The sequence below is a fragment of the Notechis scutatus genome, chromosome 4 (genome assembly GCF_049901735.1).
Source record: "Notechis scutatus isolate UNSWTSFEM ecotype Mainland chromosome 4, rNotScu1.2, whole genome shotgun sequence".
Classification (NCBI taxonomy): Eukaryota; Metazoa; Chordata; class Lepidosauria; order Squamata; family Elapidae; genus Notechis; species Notechis scutatus.
This window is the reverse complement of record NC_142012.1, coordinates 41,261,926-41,282,340: the sequence shown is the minus strand read 5'-3', so window position 1 is coordinate 41,282,340 and position 20,415 is coordinate 41,261,926. Positions and strand designations below refer to the sequence as shown.

The 20,415-nt window shown below is 37.4% G+C and overlaps 1 protein-coding gene and 1 long non-coding RNA gene across 3 annotated transcripts in view; one reads left to right on the top strand and one right to left on the bottom strand.

Moving 5' to 3' along the window:
- Window positions 1–2,927: 2,927 nt before the first annotated feature.
- On the bottom strand, window positions 2,928–13,778 carry LOC148130714 (uncharacterized). The gene is made up of 2 exons (XR_015749245.1): window positions 13,483–13,778; window positions 2,928–4,046 (listed from the first exon to the last, which is right to left on the bottom strand). It is a non-coding gene; the product is annotated as an uncharacterized LOC148130714 (long non-coding RNA).
- MTUS1 (microtubule associated scaffold protein 1) overlaps window positions 13,767–20,415 on the top strand; it is a 105,615-nt gene continuing 98,966 nt past the window's right edge. Inside the window, exon 1 of one of the 2 annotated variants that reach the window (XM_026667104.2) lies at window positions 13,767–13,989. The gene's annotated coding sequence lies outside the window, so the exon portion shown is untranslated. The remainder of the gene's footprint in view (window positions 13,990–20,415) is intronic. The other variant, XM_026667105.2, reaches the window with a different exon arrangement.

Sequence of the window (20,415 nt, the reverse complement as noted above, 5' to 3'; positions counted from 1 at the left end):
AGTTTATCAAAACCTGACACTCCACAAGCAAATCCATCAACAGATACATTGACCTATAACCAGTCTATGAACCCCTCAGAATCCAAATCAACTGCACAGCCAACCAGAGAAAGAATCAATCCTCAACCAACCTATGAAACTCCCCCCAGCACTTCTCATCCCAATAACCCTCACCTGATGTAACCTCATCATCACACCTGACCCATCCCAAGACTCAACCAAAAGACCCTCGACAAATCTGAAGCCCTTATGAACAGAAGAACACTGACAGTGATATCCCCTAAACTCTGTTGAAGATGTTACCTCACCTGGTAATGAAATGTTCAGAAACCAACCCACAAACTCCGAGAACTAACCTTCACCATCATCCTGTGAGGTGAGTTGGGCTAATAGAAAGTATGACCAGCCCAAGATCACCTATTTGGCTTCCACGTCTAAGACGGGATTAGAACTCCCAACCTCCCACTTTATAGAGCCTGTTATCTTAACCTCTTGACCAAACTGGCTCTTTTGATTTATTATTTATTTATCTCTCAATTGATTTAATTCCCTACCATTAGGGTAATAATCTATACTACCATTAAACCAGTTGTTCTTATTCAGTTTAGCGTAGGACATCTGGGGTAAACAGATGTTACCTGGACGCAAATCCAAAGATGCCCAGGCCGCAAGCCATGTAGGGCCTTTACAGGTAACTGCAGTACTTTAAATTGCTCTTGTGGCAGTAACATGACTGTCTACTTAGCATAAAGGCATTTTGTATCAATTAAATTTTCTGGGTGGCCTTATAAGACCAACCCATGTACAGTGACTCAGCATGCTCCTCTGGTCCCAGAAAGACCACAAATGGTTTACCAGACAAAGCTGGCTGCAGCCTCCTATTTTCCTTGAAGAAGAGCCAGGAGTCCAGGAGATTGCCCAAGTGACTGCTTTTTCAGATGGAGGACTGCCTCTTTCAAAGTCAAAATCTATACCATTCATAAGGTGTTTGGTTTCTGAATTAGAAGCCACTTTACTCTGTCTGGGGTTTTAGAGTATCTTTTGAATCCCCTACCTAAAACAATCTGAATAATTCTTGAAGAGAATTTGCTGATATTGTCAGGGCTTTTTAAAGACACTTTAGATACCCGGGACAAGATATTTATTTCAATTTTCTTCCCATCCTTTTATTATGATGTCACTACAAAATAACTCATTTTTTTTCATGCTAAACCAAACCCAAACAATGCCACTGTCTTTGGATTATATTTTAATTTATTAGTTGTCCTGTCTTGTTATATTAAGGAATATTTCACATATTAGACTAGTCTTCTCTTGTGAGAAAAGTGTGTAGGTGATCTTTGACTTATGAGTGTTAATTGAGCCCACAATTATGGTTGTAACCTGTCTTTAAGCAGACCACCATGTGAGCACTCTCAATTGTACAATCTTTTTTTGTAGCAGTTGTTAAATGAACCCATTACACCCTATAGGAATTTGGGGGGGGGTAGGGGGAATGAAAGAAAACACCATTAAATTGTGACCATAGGATGCTGCAAATAACCAAAAATGCAGGCCAGTTGCCAACGACCCAAAATGTGATCATCTGACTGTGGAGGGGTTGGCCATCATAACTTCAAATCTAGGATGTATCCTGTAACTCTGTGGGGGGTCCAGTGTAACCTCAAATGGTCCCTAAATCACAGGTCATAAGATTACTGTTGAATCAGATGCAGGGAAAACCTGGTTCTTGTCCACCTTATGGAAGTTCACTTGGGTGTCTTAGGGCCAATCACACTCTCAGCCTAACTTATTTCAATCGGTTGTTTTGTGAAAAAAAAGGAAGCTTCTTCCTTGGACTCCTGTATAAAAATGATATAAAAACCACTCCCACACCCCTCCTCACCTTAAATTAGCTTTGATTGTGATTAGGGGTACTTTTTGGAAAAATGAAGAGGAAAAAAATTCCACCTATTATATATTCAGCCAACAGGCAGCTCAAATTCATACCGCTGGTTTTGGCTGCAGTAATACAGTTTGGAAATTTTAGACTCTGGATTTAATGGTTGCAAGCAATTTATCTTTAATCCTTTCTTTTGTAAGGCATTTCTTCTCCAGAAATGGCATCCCAATTCCGCATACAGTAGTTTTCTGTGAGATGTGGAGAGGCTTTTATGGCTTCTCAGTTTTAGCCACAGCACTGTTTCAGATTCTATTTAATGAAACTGCTTAGGTCATCTTTTGTAGCTTCTGAGTGGTATCATTTTCAGAAATGTTTATGTTTAGCTCTACTGAATAAAAATATTTTTAGCACAGAAGGCCTTTTCTGGAAGCTCCTCCTGTTTCTCTCTGAATCCAACAGAACATAAATACGCTGTTGTTTTTAAAAAGAGGGTTGTAAATTTTCCCATGGTCTCAAGTTGCTGTTTGAAGGATGAACTATGGATTATTATGCTGTTTGAAGGATCCAATTATGGATTGGATATGAACTTTCTTCCCCCTGCTAATTAAAGTCAGGATTCCAGGTCATTTGCTGACCCTTATTTCCTATGTAGACAATAGTATTTCAATTTCAATTTAGATGGGTAGCTATGAAATTGAATAAAATAAATTTCCAGAGCTGTTTCCCTTTTTTCATCTGACCATTAAGATTGTATAATGAATGTGGGATATTCCCTTGTCTATGAAGAACAGACTGACATTTCCATCTTAGATGGGCTTTGAATGGCTTGAAACATCCTTGCTTGAAATATTCCAATTAGCACACTGCATTCTTTATTAAAGAGGGAATATCTGAGTGCATTTTCCCTGATCTGATCAACATCTACCCCCAAAATATCACCAATCTACTCCATCAATCTTACAGAACAGATTTTCCAGCTTTGTGGAGGATAATGGCTAAAGAATTTATGCTATTGATAGCGGAGTGAAGCAAAGGGATGCAGATAGTTCTTGACTTACAACAGTTCATTTAGTGACCATTCAAAATTACAACAGCATTGAAAAAAGTGATTTATGACTGTTTTTCCACAATTAAAACCATTGCAGCATTCCCATGGTCACATGATCAAAATTCAGATGCTTGGCAGCTGACTCACATTTATGACGGTTGCAGTGTCCCAGGGTTAGGCGGTTCCTCTTTTGCAACCTTCTGACAAGCAAAGTCAATGAGAATTTCAGATTCATTTAACAACCGTGTTACTAATTTAACAACTGCAATGATTCATTTAACAACTGAGGCAAGAAAGGTCATAAAAGGAGGCAAATTAACTTAACAAATGTTTCACTTAGCAACAAAAATTTTGGGCTCAATTATGGTCATAGGTTCAGGGCTACCTGTACCAAGTTTTATGGCTCCATGTATAATTTTCTAGATTTTACATTTTGGGTAAATCCCATAAAGTAAGCACATTTTTAAATTTTTAAATGTAAGCAGAGCAATCCTTTGTCTTTAGAATATTCCAACATCAACCTTTCTAATTCTTGCATCAAACTAGTTGAAAGAAAGTCCTTGTGGCAGAACCGATCTCCAAAAATTTAGACTGAAGTTGAAAAAAATCCTCAAATGAAAGCAATGGCAAACCACCTCTATTGCCAAAAAAAACAACCCAACAACCCTATAATGGATGTCTGAATAATTGTCAAAAGTCCATGTCAGCTGGAAAGATACTTGTATCTTTTTTCTTAAAAAAAAAAAAGCTCTTCCAATGAAAAATAGGAAGGAAATACTTTAAATAAGTTTAGGTATGGTCTATCCACCAATATCATGACTCTAACCTTCTCCTGTTTTGTCTCTTGTCATGTCATCAGAAAACAGCACAAAGCCTGTCTTCTAGTCTTTGAGTTCTGGGCTTTCCTTCTCCACTATGAGCAGAGAAAATGAAACAAAACTGGAAAATCACAAAGCATGTGATCTTCACACCATAAGTGCCACCATGGCAGGAGCACAAGGATGATTCAATCCTGGCTGTCCCTCCAAGAAAAATTCCTCAATCCCACAAGCTCCCTGATTGGTGTCCAAAAGTTGTAGAACTGCAGTTCAAATAATTTGGATGCTCTTTCTCGATCTAAAAAGAAAAAAAAAGCTTCTTCAAACAACCCACTTATCAATCGATGATATGTTTTTAAAACATTGAATCAATTGACTAGATTTTAGAGTTATACACATTGTATCTCTGCTTTATGGTCTAATAAATTAACCAATAAGCAAAATGTCATACATAATTGATGTTTGAAAATGGGTTTTTATGGTTTGCAGTAACATAATTCAAGTATTAAATAGTTCAAATTATACTATTTTTCATACAAAAGCAAGTAATCTGCAAAAATATTTCAGCCTTTCATAAATAAAGTTTTTATTTATTTAATGCCTAATAATGTAATATGGAATACGAACTGATGGGAGAAATATATTTAGGCAAAATAAACAGTCTGTAAAATCTGCTTTGCTATTGGATTCCAATTTTAATGTACTGGTGTTCTTCAGTGGCACTATGGAAAATGTTTCAAGCTTATTACAATTCTCTGTTCTTTAGATCACAAACTCTTTCACTTTAAATTGAGATCTAGGCTGATTCTATATGATAAACATTTGTCTGATAAAAACTTAATGAAAGACTGCATTTTCACATGGCAAAATTATTTTTTTCACACGTTGTGCAGTCTAAAAATAGCTCTTACCATAAAAATGTGCATAAACACTACCACAAAATAGAAATGAGCCTCATAAGACATCTCAGGATAATTTTACATTTTTAATACAAGATTAGGGTATGTATCTATTACATATATTATCTTTATACTGGCTCTTCCTTAATTTTATTTTTCTTACCATATTTAACTTCTGTGCCATTTTCAGCTGTAATTTTTCCAAGAGGGTAACACCATGGTCTAAGAAATTGAGAAGATTTTGACATAAATGTGTTGGTTCCTTTTACCTATACCAAAATTATTTTCTGAATTAAAAATTTGCAGATCATTTATTTAAGCCTGGATTTCATCTTTTAAAAGGATAAGTCCAATTCATTAGTGATCTGCATATAGGTCATTTGATAGTAGCTTATACTTACCAGCTGCCTAACTATTGCTTCTTTCATTCCAGCTACAATATTTTCTTTCACTCAGGCGTATTCAGAATGTCAGTTTCTACCAGTGTAAAATGAAACTCCAGGGAAGTCAATTTCAATAAAGGTTTTACTGTGCTTCTTTGGGGTCATTTCCTTTCAGTACAAACCAGTCTAATGCTTTCTGCATAGAGTCTCATTCATTAATCATTTAAAGGGAGGAGGTTTTAAGTTTAGTGTGGCATACCTGTTAAATTGATGTGACTAAGAAACAATAAACGATGGTGGTTCAGTAGGTCAAATGCTGAAAAAAAAAATCCACCTCATCCAGATCTCATAATTACCTTCTAGAAATAACAAAGCAGAGTAAAACTATCTCTTTCTCTCTACAATAGCGGCAACTAATGTGCATTACATTGCCGCTGCCCTTATGGTGATATGGTAAAATAAGAAGATTGTAGTCATGGCATAAACACACTAGCAAGCAAGTCAGTTTTTCCAATTGATTCGAGTCTTCTGTATTGTCTCTGGGCAACGCTATCTTCAATAAGGATACATTTCATTAGTTTGAGCAGGTGGATTTTCTCTATAAGAGAGCCCTATGATGACACTACTACACCACATGTCAAGGTTATAAGGGAATGTTAACTTACCTGTAATGACACTGCTAGCTGAACCCTGAAACATTTTCTCTTCTGAATACTCTCAACAAAGACCAAATCTTCAGAATTGTCTTTCTACCCTCTGAGTCAGTGATAAGCCAAATGGTGAGAGGTTATGATGAGCCCAATTATATTTCAGTCTCACCTAAAGCCCCTTCCCTGTCAACAACAATGTGAACATGAATGCCACTTAGGGTCAGAATATCCAAAGCAAATGCAGTATCTTCAAATGCAAGATTGCCACAGATTAGGGGTCAAGGAGCTATTCAAGACTAAAGGTATGCAGAGAAGTCTCTGGGAACAAGCAGAATTGTGCCATTTCCTGCAGGAAAGACAGATTTTTTTCAGTGGCTGGATTTTTATCAAGGGGAGGAGAATTTATTTCCACTCCCTAATATCATCCTCCCCATTAGCTTCTTACAAGAAGCAAGCAGACCAGATATCTGCACCCATGTTTACAAATGGCAAGAACCTTGTTTGACATTGCCCTTGTTAAATGACAGTAGCAGATTCCCTAAAATCAGGAACCTATAATAATAATGATTATTATAATATTATTAGTATAATTTCCACTAATTTATGGGAAAAGCCAGTTTTTGCAATGGTGATATTGGAATGCAAAATGTCCCCCTTAAAAACTCTAACTTGTACTCTTAGACTTTCTTAGAATGTGTTCTCTCTGCAAGTACACTAGTTGCTGTTTTAAATGGGATTGAGCTTAATGCTGCAGCTCTGTTGATTAAAAAGAAAATCAGCTTGTATTTGTAACAAAAATCAAAAACACTTTCTGCTTAAAGGAACTGCATGCTTTTGTGCTACGTCCATTAATTGTTCAGCCACAGTTTTTCAAGCTCTAATAATGTGCTCTAATGAGATACAGATGTAGCTTGCCTTTAAGAAGCAACATCAAGAAACCACAACTATTGTAACTCAAGAGATGACCCATTCATTTAGCAAAGGCTATATGTTTGTTGGTATATCAATGCTGAGTTTGACTGGAAGAAACAGTAGTAGTGGGTAGAATGAAACATTGAGTATAAATGTTCATTCTGTCTTTTGGATACAAATCCTATCCAAAGATTACACAAGTAGAACTTATGATTTTAGAAGCCAAACTTAGTGCACCAGTGGCACTTGGACTGGCAAGAAGATAAGAAAGAGCATAAATCCATGCCAATAATCAAAATAACCAAAACTATAAATGGTATAGAGCTTGCCAATTGGTAAGACCGTTGCGGGCCACATTCAATGGTATCTGTCATAAATTAATACAAAATAAATAGTTAATATACAACACTCAACAAAACTCTGCCTTCTATTCAGCACCTATATTTCACACAGATTCAGCTGGAACTCATAAATTTCATAAAACTGGGTCTATTCTGGAGAAAATCTTGATTCTGAGTATCCTTTTATTCCCAAAGTGCATAGCCTTAAAACCTGGTACTATATTTCTTTGCAGGTTCAATAAATATGGCTTCACCAGGCTACTATATCTGGGCTGCAGAACTCTGATGACTTTTATGTTATCAAGGAATGCCTCTTTGCCACCATCTAGAGGTCATCCCACATTTTGCATTCCAGAACAGGTAGTTCTATCTTGCCATTAGTGCACATACAGTTTTAGACATTGAGAAGAATATTCAAGCTAAGGGTTTATGTTGCAGGTTCAAAATAAGAAAACATTACCTTTGCCCATAAATTCTCAGTTATGTCCACTGCCTCAAGTAATATGAGACAATCCTTGTCCAATACTCCTTTTTCATCTTGGTCAGGTTTCCTCCAATGTGAGAAAAATAAAGAATCCCCTTTCTGTTTCCAATAATTTTCTATCTTCTTCCAACTATGTTTCTTCTCTTTCCCAAGCAGTGGGTGTATGGGGAATGGACAGGATTTTTTTTTTTTTTAACAAAGGTCTAAAATGCTATTTTGCATAGGGTTGAAATTAAATTGACTAATAAATGCAACATATTTCCTACAAGCTTTAAAACATGCCCAAGACTTCTAATTGGAATGGAGATGGATTCAAATCCTACTTTGAAGAAACCCAAAGTTGCTTAGACAGGAATGTGAGGGAGGGAGAGAGAATAGAAGTCAATTCAGAAACAATTACATCAAATTGATACTTTTAATGTCATCAGTAAATGTTACTTTTTGATGTCTGTTGAGGGCTGGCTATGGGAGTAGCACAAACCCACTATAAAGTAGCATATTTTTCTTTAAAACCCACAGTAACATTTGCTTTGATATCAGCAGCAAAAAACATTTCCTGACTTTAGTGGTGACAACCTTGTCTGAGTTCTGCATTCTAGGATAGAAACCTATAAATACTCCATTCCTTGAAGCAATGATCCAAACTAAGAACTGCAGGCCAGACCTTAAAGCAGCCAAATTGAAACTATGCAAAAAGTTGAAATTATGCAGAGGGTTGAAATCTTGAGCTGGATTGTGTCCAACTCAAGGGAAAGCACAATTTGTAATGTGCAAATCGCATACAATTTCTGAGTTGCTCCTGTCATTTAGAGCTAACTTACGTGACTTTTATTTTATTTTTGAAATTATGGCAATTTCATGCATGCACAAAGACTTATACTGTCTTTGTGCGTGCATGAAATTACCATAATTTCAAAAATAAAATAAAAGCAGTCACATTAAGTTTTGTCATTGTTTACATTTATTCTCTTTTTCTAACTAACCTAACGATATTACAAAGAAATTATGCAGTGGGACTTTGCTAGATTCCATCCATCTTCTCTGTCAGCAGATAATTCTCGGAAAGATCAGGTTTGAAATGAGCCAATCAGCTCAGTGTTTAAAGAAAGATGGAAACAACAACCCAACAAATTCCTACAGGAGAAATGATTGGGTGGAACCTCAGAACATTTATGACTTCTCTATTCTAATCCCCTAAACTGACTCAGGACATACACATCTTTCCCTGTGCTTCACACTGCACACATACATCAAAAAATACACACGCATGCAATACATATGAATCCATTCTCATTAAACCCTCACAGACTGTAGGCAATACATATGCACAATTCTTAGTAGTCCCTGGGGAGAATGTGCATACATGCATGCCAACATATGCAATGAATGTTACTTTTATGGCCACTGCAAACAAAGGAATTGGAGAGAATTCCAGAACTCAACTTCAATGTGCTTTTCCTATCTTGTTAATTTTTGCACTTTCTTAGGAACAAGATGGCGGGGACTAACACCATTGAAGTGTTTTAGAACAGCGGTCGCTAACCTTTTGGACCTTATGGATCACCCAACTCATAATTTTAAATCCCGGCGACCACTAAATATTAATTTTGATTGACAGTGGCTTGCTGATATTGGTGGGAGATATATATATATATATATATATATATATATATATATATATATATATATATATATATATATATATATATATATATATATATATATATATATATATATATATATATATATGATTAACCTCTCCCTCCCTCCCTCCCTCTCTCTCTCTCTCTCTCTCTCACACACACAGAGGCGGGATTCAAATTTCTTAACAACTAGTTCTGTGGGTGTAGCCTAATTTGTGGATGTGGCTTGGGGGGGTCATGTGACTGGCTGGGCATGGCTTGTATGTAAATATTATATTTATTGAATTTTTAATTTAAAAAAGAGCAACTTTTACCCCAAATCAGGCAAAGCAGGCAGGTAGACTGAGTTGCTCATAGAATCACAGATTAACTTAGAGATCTATGATTCTGCAATTGGCTCCGAGTCTGTCACATAAAATTTGCTTGCAAGCAAACTCATAAAATTAACTCACAACTCACTATGTATGTAAATATTGAATTTATTTTTTTAAAAAGAGCAACTTTTACCCAAAACCAGGCAAAGCAGGCAGGCAGATTGAGTTGCTCACAGAATTACAGATTCACTTAGAGATCTATCTATCTGCAATCGGCTACCTGCACTGAATAATAGAAGCTTCAGTCCTAAGGAAGGTTTGGCTCTGTAGAGCCGAAGATCTAAAGATTAGCTAGAAAGCAAGAAATCCAACGATATCCTGCTTTCTAGCTAATCTAAATTTCCCGGCACAGCAGAACAGCTGATGGTCAGGGAAAAAAAGGAAAATAGCAACTTAGCAGGCAAGTTTTCCAGGTAAGGAGTGAGTGGACAGGGAGGGTTCCTGCAGGCCATGTGAGTGGTGCAGCCTTGTCTTCCTGTGCAGCCTGGATTAATTGCTTTGGAGGGTGCTTGGGGGGGGGGTGACATTTCTCTGCAGACCACCAGCATTTTCTCACAGACCATCAGTGGGCCATGGCCCACCAGTTGGTGACCACTGTTTTAGAAGACAGGCAGGAACTTGAAAGAGGTTATTATTTTTTCTCAGTGAACTGGAGATATATTAGAAGGGAAAGGGGTATACAGTAAATGCTTATTTTACTTGTCACTCCAGAAAACAGGTTTGTCTGGTTTGTGTTGTTTCAAACTCTCTAAATGTAGATTGGAGATAATAAAATAATAGTGCTATAGAACTGAAAACTAGAAACTAAGCATTCTTTTTAAAAAATCATTTAAATTCCCATGCACTGGAATCCATTCCGTAGGGTTTGTTTTTAGGGAGAATTTGAAATTTCATACTTATTGATCTGGGAAAAGCTATCATGCTGGCTGAAAAATTCTTGGAGTTGAATTCCACCCACCCTAAAGTTGCTGAGATTGAGAAATTTGCCTAAAATTATGGTTTAATCATAGCAAGAAACTCGGGAGTTTTTCCTATCAGTAACTGTAGTTAAACAAACCCAAGGAAACCCTTGATTCCTTTCTGGCTTGTTTCCCCCTTAACAAATCAAATTTATAAGCCAATAAGAATATATGGTTTATAGATCTGGCATGGTTGCCATAATGTGCTTTTTTTAATGACATCCAAGGTTTGTTTCTCTAAAATCTTGAATGAAGCAGCAATGAAAACAACCAAATATTGATACCAAGTCAAATAATAATGTGATAGAAGTGGTATTTAGAAAAAATGCTAAATGCATGACTAAGAAGCATACTGTTATTTACATTTTGATATAAAGGAAATGCTTTTGTACCTCTATTTTTGTTTACTGGGTCTATCTTTCATACTGCTTGAAAGCAACATTGAAGCAACTATAGCTCAAGTTTCAGTTTGAAATGTGTAAGAATCCAGCATCTGGGTTAATTGATATGATGATTCCCTGCCCCCTAAGGTGTTCAACACTGCATTCATTTTTTTGTAAATCCAGGTAATAATCTTCTGTATGAATAATTTTATGTGGAATCTAGATCTTGTAGTAAACAGCTTGTTAAAAACTGCATTAAAATATATTCCAGCTAAGTATTCGAATAAATTTTATGATAGCAAGAGAGGTATTTACAATTCCTTTATGGCTCGTTATTTTGTTGTGGTAAAGGAACTTGTGTGTTCCAGTAATGCTGGACTATACTTTGGGAGTGAACACTTCCTGGAGAGTCACCCATGATGAGTGGGTCATAAAAGAGTGGACAGACTAAATATAATCCTGTGGAAAAGAAATGGTAGGTCACTCCAGTATTTTTGTCAAGGAAATTAAAGGTATGTATGCAACAGGAATTATGTCGCCATTGTATTTTGAAGAAGAGCCTGCCAGGTTGCAAGGCATATAATAAACTAGAAGAAGAGGGCAAATAAAAATAGCCTTGGATTCAATCAAAATCAAGTGAAATACTAATACCACTCTATAAAGCCTTAGTAAGACCACACCTGGAGTACTGCATCCAGTTTTGTTCACCACTTTATAAAAAAAGATGTTGAGACTCTATAAAAAGTATAGAGAAGAGCAACCAGGATGATTAGGGCACTGGAGACTAAAACATATGAAGAACAATTACAGGAACTGGGCATGTCTAGTCTAGTGAAGGACCAGGGGAGACATGATAGCAGTCTTCCAATATTTGAGGGGCTGCCACAGAGAGGAAGGGGTCAAGCTATTTTCTAAAGCGCCTGTAGGCCAGACAAGGAATAATGGAAGGAAACTGAACAAGGAGAGATTTAACCTGGAAATAAGGAGAAACTTTCTGACAGTGAGAACAATCAACAGCTTGCCCTCGGAAGCTGTGGAAGCACTATCACTGGAGACTTTCAAGAAGAGATTGGACTGCCATTTGTCAGATATGGTGTAGGGTCTCTCACTTGGGTGGGGGGTTGGACTAGATGACCTATAAAGTCCCTTCCAACTCTGATTATCTGTTATCTGTTACAATGTGGCTGGATTAAAGGTGAAAAAGCAGCCAATGCCAGATGAGGCCAAAAGCAAAAGTTCAATGCTGCAAAGATATGTATAAAATTATAATGTGGAATATAAGAGTGATGGTGCAAGGCAACGTTGATGTTATCAAAACGGATATTAGGAATAATAGGAAAAAGTTACAAGTAAAGTAGCATCTGGAAGAATGTAAACATTTGGCTTTAGTGTATGAAAATAAGTAAGAGACAGATTAAAAGTTTCTCAGAGAAAAATCCATTTTACAATAAATACCTTTTTCCAATAACCTAAAATGATGAATCTATACATGAACCTCTTTGGCTAGATCAAACTGATCAATCAAGCGGATTATATACTTTTGAGTTTGCAAGCAAAGATGCTGAAGCTTTAGTCAGCTGGCAAAACCAAGATTTTAACTTACTGCAGCCCAGTTTGTGAATTCCTCTTTCAAAACTATAACTTCAAGAAAACAACTGGCTCATTAAGGTACAGTCTACATGGTCATGTGGTAAAGATCAGCAATAAATTTAATGGATTATATTTAATAAACAGAGTACCCCAGTCATTGCAAAATTCATATGGTCAGAGATGAAGCAAAAGAAACCTCTATCTTAAAATGCAGAAAGCAAAAGGGCATCAAAAAGACTTTTAACTGATACAGTTACTGTATATTGAAACTACTAAAGAAAGCAAAAAGCATAAGAAAATTTGCCCAAATTGATGTTGAGTGCCAGAAAAAAAGCAGGAAGAAATTACATGGAGGTAGCTGGAAGAAACAACAAGAAGAAATTTGTAGTTATGAATCAGGAGTGCAAAGAAATTGAAAGTAACAATGAAATGGGAAGAACAAGGTCCAAACAGATTCCAGAAATAAAAGGGAAACCTTTATCAAAGATGGGCATGATCAAAAAAACAAGGCAGTGGAGAATGATGTAAAAAAATGATGTGGAGGTACCAAATAAATCGATAATATAAAGATATGATCACTAAACTTTTCTGGAAATTAAATCCTAGAAAATTGCTAAGAAGAATTAGCTTCCAAGACTGAAGGAACACTAAAGCAGGCTGTTGTAACACTTTGTAAGAGGATGTAGTCGGAGTGTTTCTGGAAGGCTGCAAGCAGAAAATGGAGCAAGCTTTATTGATGTCAAATGCCTCTATACCGATTTACTTCTAGGAAAACATCAAATTTTGCATGGTAAGAAAGTTCGGCATATATTTGCTTTCTTTTACAGCAGAGTGCTTTACTATGCTTACTGTGCCTTTAAACTTTGGTGACTTAGTTTACCATGTTTATGTTTATTTTCCTTATGAAGGAGAGTTCCTTTTAAAATAAACTATGCCTTGGAGCTAAAGGGTTTGTATTTCCTACATCCAAACTGGTGGAGTTGCCACTGTTCTTTTTCAGGATGAGAGCCTGTACAGTACTGAAGCTTTCCGCTGCTTCGTTTCTAGTATCATGTATTATTCAAATAAGAGAAGCGAGAACAAAACCCCGCGTAGGGAAGAAACAAACAAACAAACCTGCAGCTTTTTCTCCAACGTAAATCCTTCTCGTATAATTTAACAGGAAGCATTTAAATCTGGCCCGCGACAGCCTCACCAAACTGGCAAGCAATAGGAATTGCTTTCTGCCTCAACAACGTCTCTGTGACTGTAAAGCCTTCAGTTGGCGCAAAAGACAACTCCCCTCCCCTCCCGCTTCTGGTTGGGCCAGGTAGCGCGGAATGCCGTGACGTCACCGGGAAAGGCAGGTGTGGTCAGTCCCTCAAGGCACAAGAAAAGGTACTCCCTTCCAGTGGCCGGCCGGGATTGAGCACGCGCACTAGGCAGAAAACGGACCAAAAGGAAAGGGAGGAGGGAAAGGAGTGTGTGTGCGAGAGAGAGAGAGAGAGAGCGCTCCGAGTGCGCGCATAGGCTCAACGCACCAGCTCCGAAGTCGGCGCTGAGCGAAGCGTCCTGCAGTAGCTACTGAAGATAAACCAAGTTGTGCTGGAGCTGCGCTTTGAAGAGCAGCTCCGGGCGCGATAGGTGAGTGCTTTTGGTTACCCCTGGGCTGCAAAGGGATGGGGGAGAGGAGGGATGTTCTGGCTTCCCCTTCAATTCTCTGGCCCCTTCGTGGGCTGAGACGCGGTGGGTGCAAGCGGGGAAGGAAGGGGGGCGGAAACTGAAGTTTTGGCTCCAGACCTTGGGAGGGGGTGCTGGAGGTGGCCTTCCGCGTCCCCTCTGTCCGCGCAAAGGCTGAACTTTCGCGTGGGAGGGAACGTTTTTTGGTTTTGGGGGTCGGCTGGCTGAGCTCTGCGGCAGCGGCGACTGCGAGGCTCCCTTGTCCTCCGGACCTGGGAGACGCCGGCGGCGGAGACGGAGACGGGGGGTTTCTCATTGGAAAAGGGGGAGCTGACGATTCTGTCCCTTGCCCGGCAGCTCGCGCTGCGTCCTGTCCTCGCGCTTCTGCGAAGGCTCTTGGCAGAGCCGGTGCTGCTGCGGCTGCCTCTAGGGAAAGGAGCCGCGTTGAAGGGACTGCAGTCCCGGCGAAGTCTTCTGCGGCTCGGCTTCGGCGGGTCCTGAGCTGCGGCCGCGATGCCCTCAAACTGAAGGGGCCAAACGGGAGCGCGCAAAGTTATTACCCAAGCCGTGACTTTCCTCCCCCCTCCCTCCCCTCCCCGCCAGCTTTAGGCACTGCTAGGGCTTAAGGGCAAAAGTTGGCAAGGATGTCGCGGCTGGTCAAAGGGCTCCTTAGCTTGAGCTCTATTGCGCTTGCGCGCAACCGCCAAGTATGTGGCAAGCGACCTGGCCGGGTGTTGCAGCTTTTAAAAAGAGAAAAGCAATCTCCTAATCCACCAATAAACGAACGCTCTAACGCAGGGGTCTCCAACCTTGGCACTTTAAGCCTGGAGAACTTCAACTCCCAGAATGCCCCAGCCAGCTGGCTGGGGCATTCCAGAAGTCCTCCAGGCTTAAAGTTGCCAAGGTTGGAGACCCCTGCTCTAACGTGCCTCATTTGAGAGATGACATACATTAGTGGGTGTGTAGTGATTGTGTAGTGTAGAAGGCCCCTTTCACTTCTTCCTTTTCCTAAATGGCAGAAAGGTCCCAAAGAAGCCAAGCGCTGCCCTCAGTTGCCAAGAAGTGGTTCAGATTTCATCCTCCTCTTGGACCTCTCTAAAAGCTTTTATCCTGTAAAGCACATCTGCCAAACTTAGATATCCTAAAAGTGCACATGGCTTAGTAATTGGTTCTTTCTCGATGGCTTTTGGTCATTCGCTTAAAATATTCTCATGGCTTTAGTGAGAAAGGCTGAAAAGAGGGTCTCAATTTGGATCTGAGAAAGAAAACTTGAGTTCAAAACTTCTGCTTTCCTTGTAAAGTGGTTTTTTTTTTTTCCCTTGAAGGGTGGCTGCTACAAAGAAATTATGGTCTGAGTATGAAACATTTTATCTGTTAGAATCTGTATGCAAAATAATAAACTATCTTCATTGAGTTCAATGACCGCACTAAACAGTTGAGCAGGTAAAATTTCTAGCAAGTTTAGAATTGATTGTCCTTGTGTGATAACTTTAAAGAATGAAAGATCTGTGATTCAGGTCCTGTAGGTTCTCTTTCGCCCTTTTTCACTGATGTCCTTAATAAAGATTCTGGACAATTTGGGCTCCCTCTGAACAGTTTTTAGCTGAGAAAGTTTCTGAGTTAGAAAGTGCTGCTGTAAATAAAGATAATGTCCATGTTCCCCATACTATTCTTGCATCAAACTGCTTTTGTGCAGCTTTCTTTCACCTAGGCTAATTAGGATCAGGTTTACTCAACACAATGATAGCCAAGTCAGGGTTTGTATTGAACCTGGTTATAATTAACTGATATTTTATCTCCCATCCATGCATTTAACATATGCAGAAAAGCTCAGAGGAACACAGCAGAATTTTATAACCAAGTATGGAATTTCTAAAGATTGTAGGAGAAAGAGACTATTTCAAGGTGACTTGCTTGGGGGCTGTAAACCAACCTTGTGAACCAAACTGCAAGAGGAACTCTGCTTTGTGTGATGCTCCAGGTTATGGATAAAGGTGTGATTAAGACAAGTGGCTTGGATATGCTTACTTGCTTCTAGTTAAGAGAAATTGTCAAATATGCAATTCTCTGGCTTTTCTGAAAAGTGTCTGCATTTCTTTCACATCCAGTGAAATGCCCTTTCTCCTGAAGCAAGGTTGCCCAGTGGTGGCAATGATGAGACACCACCAGGAATTCAACTTCCAGAGTTCTGGGAATTGAAGTCTATACTTCTTAATGTTGTCAATATAGGGAAACCCTAAAGAGACAGTTACATTCTTAACTCAGATCTCCTTTACCATTTTTAAGCATTCTGATGTACTGCAGTAGTGAACATAATAAAGAATAGTGACTTCCAGTAGGATCCTCACAATTGTACTATACTACAGGTGGTCCTCACTTTGTAGCTGAATGAGGTAACCAGTGGTGTCTTCAGCTGGCCAACAGGGAAGGAGAGAAAATGCCACCTCTTCCCCTGCATTTCTTGCTGTGTTTGTTTTCATAGTGAAAAAGAAACAATTCACTCTGCAGAAAACCACAAAAAGTAATTCCATGATCAACTCAGAAAGTTTGAGGGGTGTGTGTGTGTGTGTGTGTGTGTGTGAGAGAGAGAGAGAGAGAGAGAGAGAGAGACAGACAGACAGACAGACAGACAGACTGGGGAGGGCCAGTGCCACTTTGAGTTTTGATTACCAAACTGAGGTAGTATTTCTGACCAGTGGGAAAATTATTTTCCCTATAGTTCCAAAGGAGATGCTGCAAAATTATTTGTGAAAGGTTTCTTCTGGAAAAGTAGTTGAGTTGCAAACTAATTGGCTCGGCTTACAAAGCCTTCTCCAATTACAGGGTATTGTGGGGGGAAAGAAATTTGGATTGGTGAAGCCCTTGTATGTCTTATACATTAATGTTAATTTGTAAACTTAAGTAGGCATGCAGTTATGTAGTATCTGAAGTCCCTTATAAATAAAATGTATAATTCTCTAGAATTTCAATATAGTTTTCAGTCTTAATGTAATGTTCAATATTTTAATGTCTAATGTCTTTCCCACATTTTTTTCTTTGAAAAAAAATCAACTTTAATAATGCATCTAAAGAACTGCTTGAATACTATCTACATTGACAAAAGGTAGCATAGGACTCAATAGGTGGATAAAAATGCCAAATCCAGTCTAAACATTTGTCTGTGCATTCAGCAACAACAATAATAGAAAAAGAGGTAGACTTGTAACCAAGTAGCTGGAAGTAAGGATAAAAAAGTAATGTAAATTTTAAATTAAAGATTTACAAAGCTCTTAAAAAGCAAGTGAGTTTTTGTTCACAAGTAAAGACAAACTTCTCTTTTCTCATTTTTTCTGTAAAAGTTTGTAAAAGTACTTAGATAACCTAATGTTTGACTCCTTCATATGGTAGTTATCTGCCTGATTTAGTTAATGACTGGATTCCTAAATTATGTTAAGCCATATTTGGGGTTTCATGCTGAATTTGGAATCTAGCTATTGTAATATATAAATCATAGCATATTATAGTGTATAAATAAGGAAGGTTGGTCTTCACTATTTTTATCCATTCTGGAAGGGGATATTGTCTTTTGATTATTTTTGTCCTATATTATTTATAGTAGCATAGTACACAGAACCAACTAGAAACATTTTAGTGATAGAAACATGTAGACCAGGGTGTCCAACCTTGGCAACTTTAAGACTTGTGGACTTCAACTCCCAGAATTCCTCAGCCAGCTTTGCTGGCTGAGAATCTGGGAGTTAATCCTAAGTCTTAAAGTGCCAAGGATGACACCTGATGTAGACTAATGGAATTGATTTAAATGAATCACAAAAGAAGCTGGTAATATCTGTAATATCTGCTCAAGTTTAAGGAACTTAATATTTCTACCATATTTAGGAAGATATGGTCTACTTGAATTAGTTTATATATTTCCTGACAAGCCAGGTATTGTTCTTTGAACATGGGGGATATTCTGTTAATTTTGAAACTTATACAAAGATTAAAAGGTCAGAAATCATTGTAGCCCAATTACTAATTTTATCCTTAATAACTAAGCTGCAATTGGTCTGTGGATCAATATGGAATCCATAAGACACTAGTGAGTATCAGAAGGGTTCAATATGTGAATTTTATTTTGCTGACTGTGGAATTCTGGGAGTTGCTAAGATTGAAAAACCTTGCCTTAGAGTAAAAGTAGCTTGCAAAACAAAAACTTATTCAAACATGCTTAAAACAAATCTTGAACTGTTTGCCTCTTTCCTGTAGGATTAAAATGTAATAAATAAGGCCTTTAAGTAAGGTCAACTTTTAAATGTGATGACTTCTACCAAATGATTGTGCCTTTTGACTGGTAGTTTGATTAGGCAGCTTTGGAAAAATGCTTAGTTACTTTGAGTACTTGTACTTCCTTTTGTTTCTATTTATATAAAACCCTGCTGGCAAAGATATAGGAACCAGAAGGGGCACTCACTTTGAATCTGATATCATTGTTTTGAATGACTTCTTGAGGCTCACTAAGAAGTTAAAGGATCAGAAATGATTTTTAAACCCTGTTAGCTTAAACACTTAATCACACTTTGAAGACAGGAAACCCAATAACCTCTGGATTTCATGAGTTTATTCAAGACAGTAAGTGCCCTGCTTCAGAATGCTGGCATCTAAAATTCCATTAAGTTAAACATTTTCAGACACAACTTGCAAATTTATATCAATAACTTTACTGTTGATTAATATGGCCCATAAACCAGATTAAATTAAAAATACAGAATATAAAACACAGAATGTTAATATGTAAAATTGGAATTAAAACATTAAAAATGCAAATCATATTTATATATCATCCCTACAATTAATCCCAATCAGGACCACATTTTTGGCTCTCGACTGCTTTATTCAGATAAAGGACTGTGTTATATGATCACACATATAATATGTTTTAATATAAGGATCCCAAGTGGTTGTTTATCTAATGTGCAGTCCAAGATACTGATTGATCTCTCTCTTTCTCTTATAACAATTGTAAATTTGTCATTAAAATCAGGTTACTTTATATATTTAAATCTTATTAAAATATGCAGGTATTAAGAAAGAAATTGTGTTAAAATTAATATCAACATTGCTATCATTTCAGTATCTCATAATGTTTGGTTGGTGTTTGTACTACATGAGAAGTATTGCATTCAGATTGTAGGGTAAAGAATGGAACTCAATTCTTATTAAACAGGCTTTTTTCATAATTCTATTTTTGTCTATTATTTTTAACAATGGTTAAAGAATCACCTTTAGTAAGATGGTATATATAAATTTGAATAATATAAATAAATTACCCAATTAATGCTTATTTATAATCTGTGTATTTCTTGAATACAGTCAGACATCATGCCCTGTAATTTACTTAGTCATGACTTATTTAGTAAAGCCCATTGGCTGAACTCACACAACACATTTTAAACATGCAGCATTCATGGTTTGCAAACCAGAATTGGTGATTCATACAGCAAGCCAGTTCAAAAGAAAACAACTGCATTTTGGCTTTTCATGATGTGCATGCTAGCCACACACAAGCTGATTTTCAGCACATATTGATTTGTTGAAAACCATATACAAATTGTGGTTCTAAAATGATCACATTAGAAACAGACCCAAATGTGAGTTATGCTCAACAAAACCTATACATTCTGGTTGAACATATGATTGCTGTTGTTTTTCATTGAGTTTTTGCTGAAATATGATGAAAAATATATTTGCATGTCCTCACTATAAAGAGCAAATTATTTGTAGTTGGAATTTAATTGTTTTAATAATGTAGTACTTGATTTTTTATTTGCTTCGGATTTACATTTGTTATTAATCCAGTATCAAATATTCATATCAAGTGTGTGTATAGAGTTAAATTAACAAATGGTTGTCCCATCATTGAGTCAAACTCTGATTTTAATGTAGCAGTTCCTAGATCCTTATTCCATATTTAAAAATTTTAATTTATGCTACTGACATTCATGATACAGCATTCTGCTATAGGCCTTTATTATATTGCTTGAAATATTTCTTAAGATATTTCTTCTCTGTTCCTATTTATATGCATTGATGTTGATTAAAACTCCAAGTGCTGTAAAGACAGTTGATAGTTATCAGCATGGCTATTTGCTAAAGCTGAATTTAACTGATTATGGCAAAATGTACATTGTAGCTGTTTGACATATGAAAATTATACACCTGTACACTTATCTGCAATGCTGATGGGACTCAGAGTAAAAAAAATTACATGAGACATTTTATGGTGTAATTAAATAAAGGTAGACTAAGCACATTGATGGGAGAATGAGAGATTCTGTAGAGGTCATTCAGTAATACCGTGGAAGTTATATTTAGGTCTTGTGTATAACAGAGTCCAGCTAGAGTAAAGCTGCT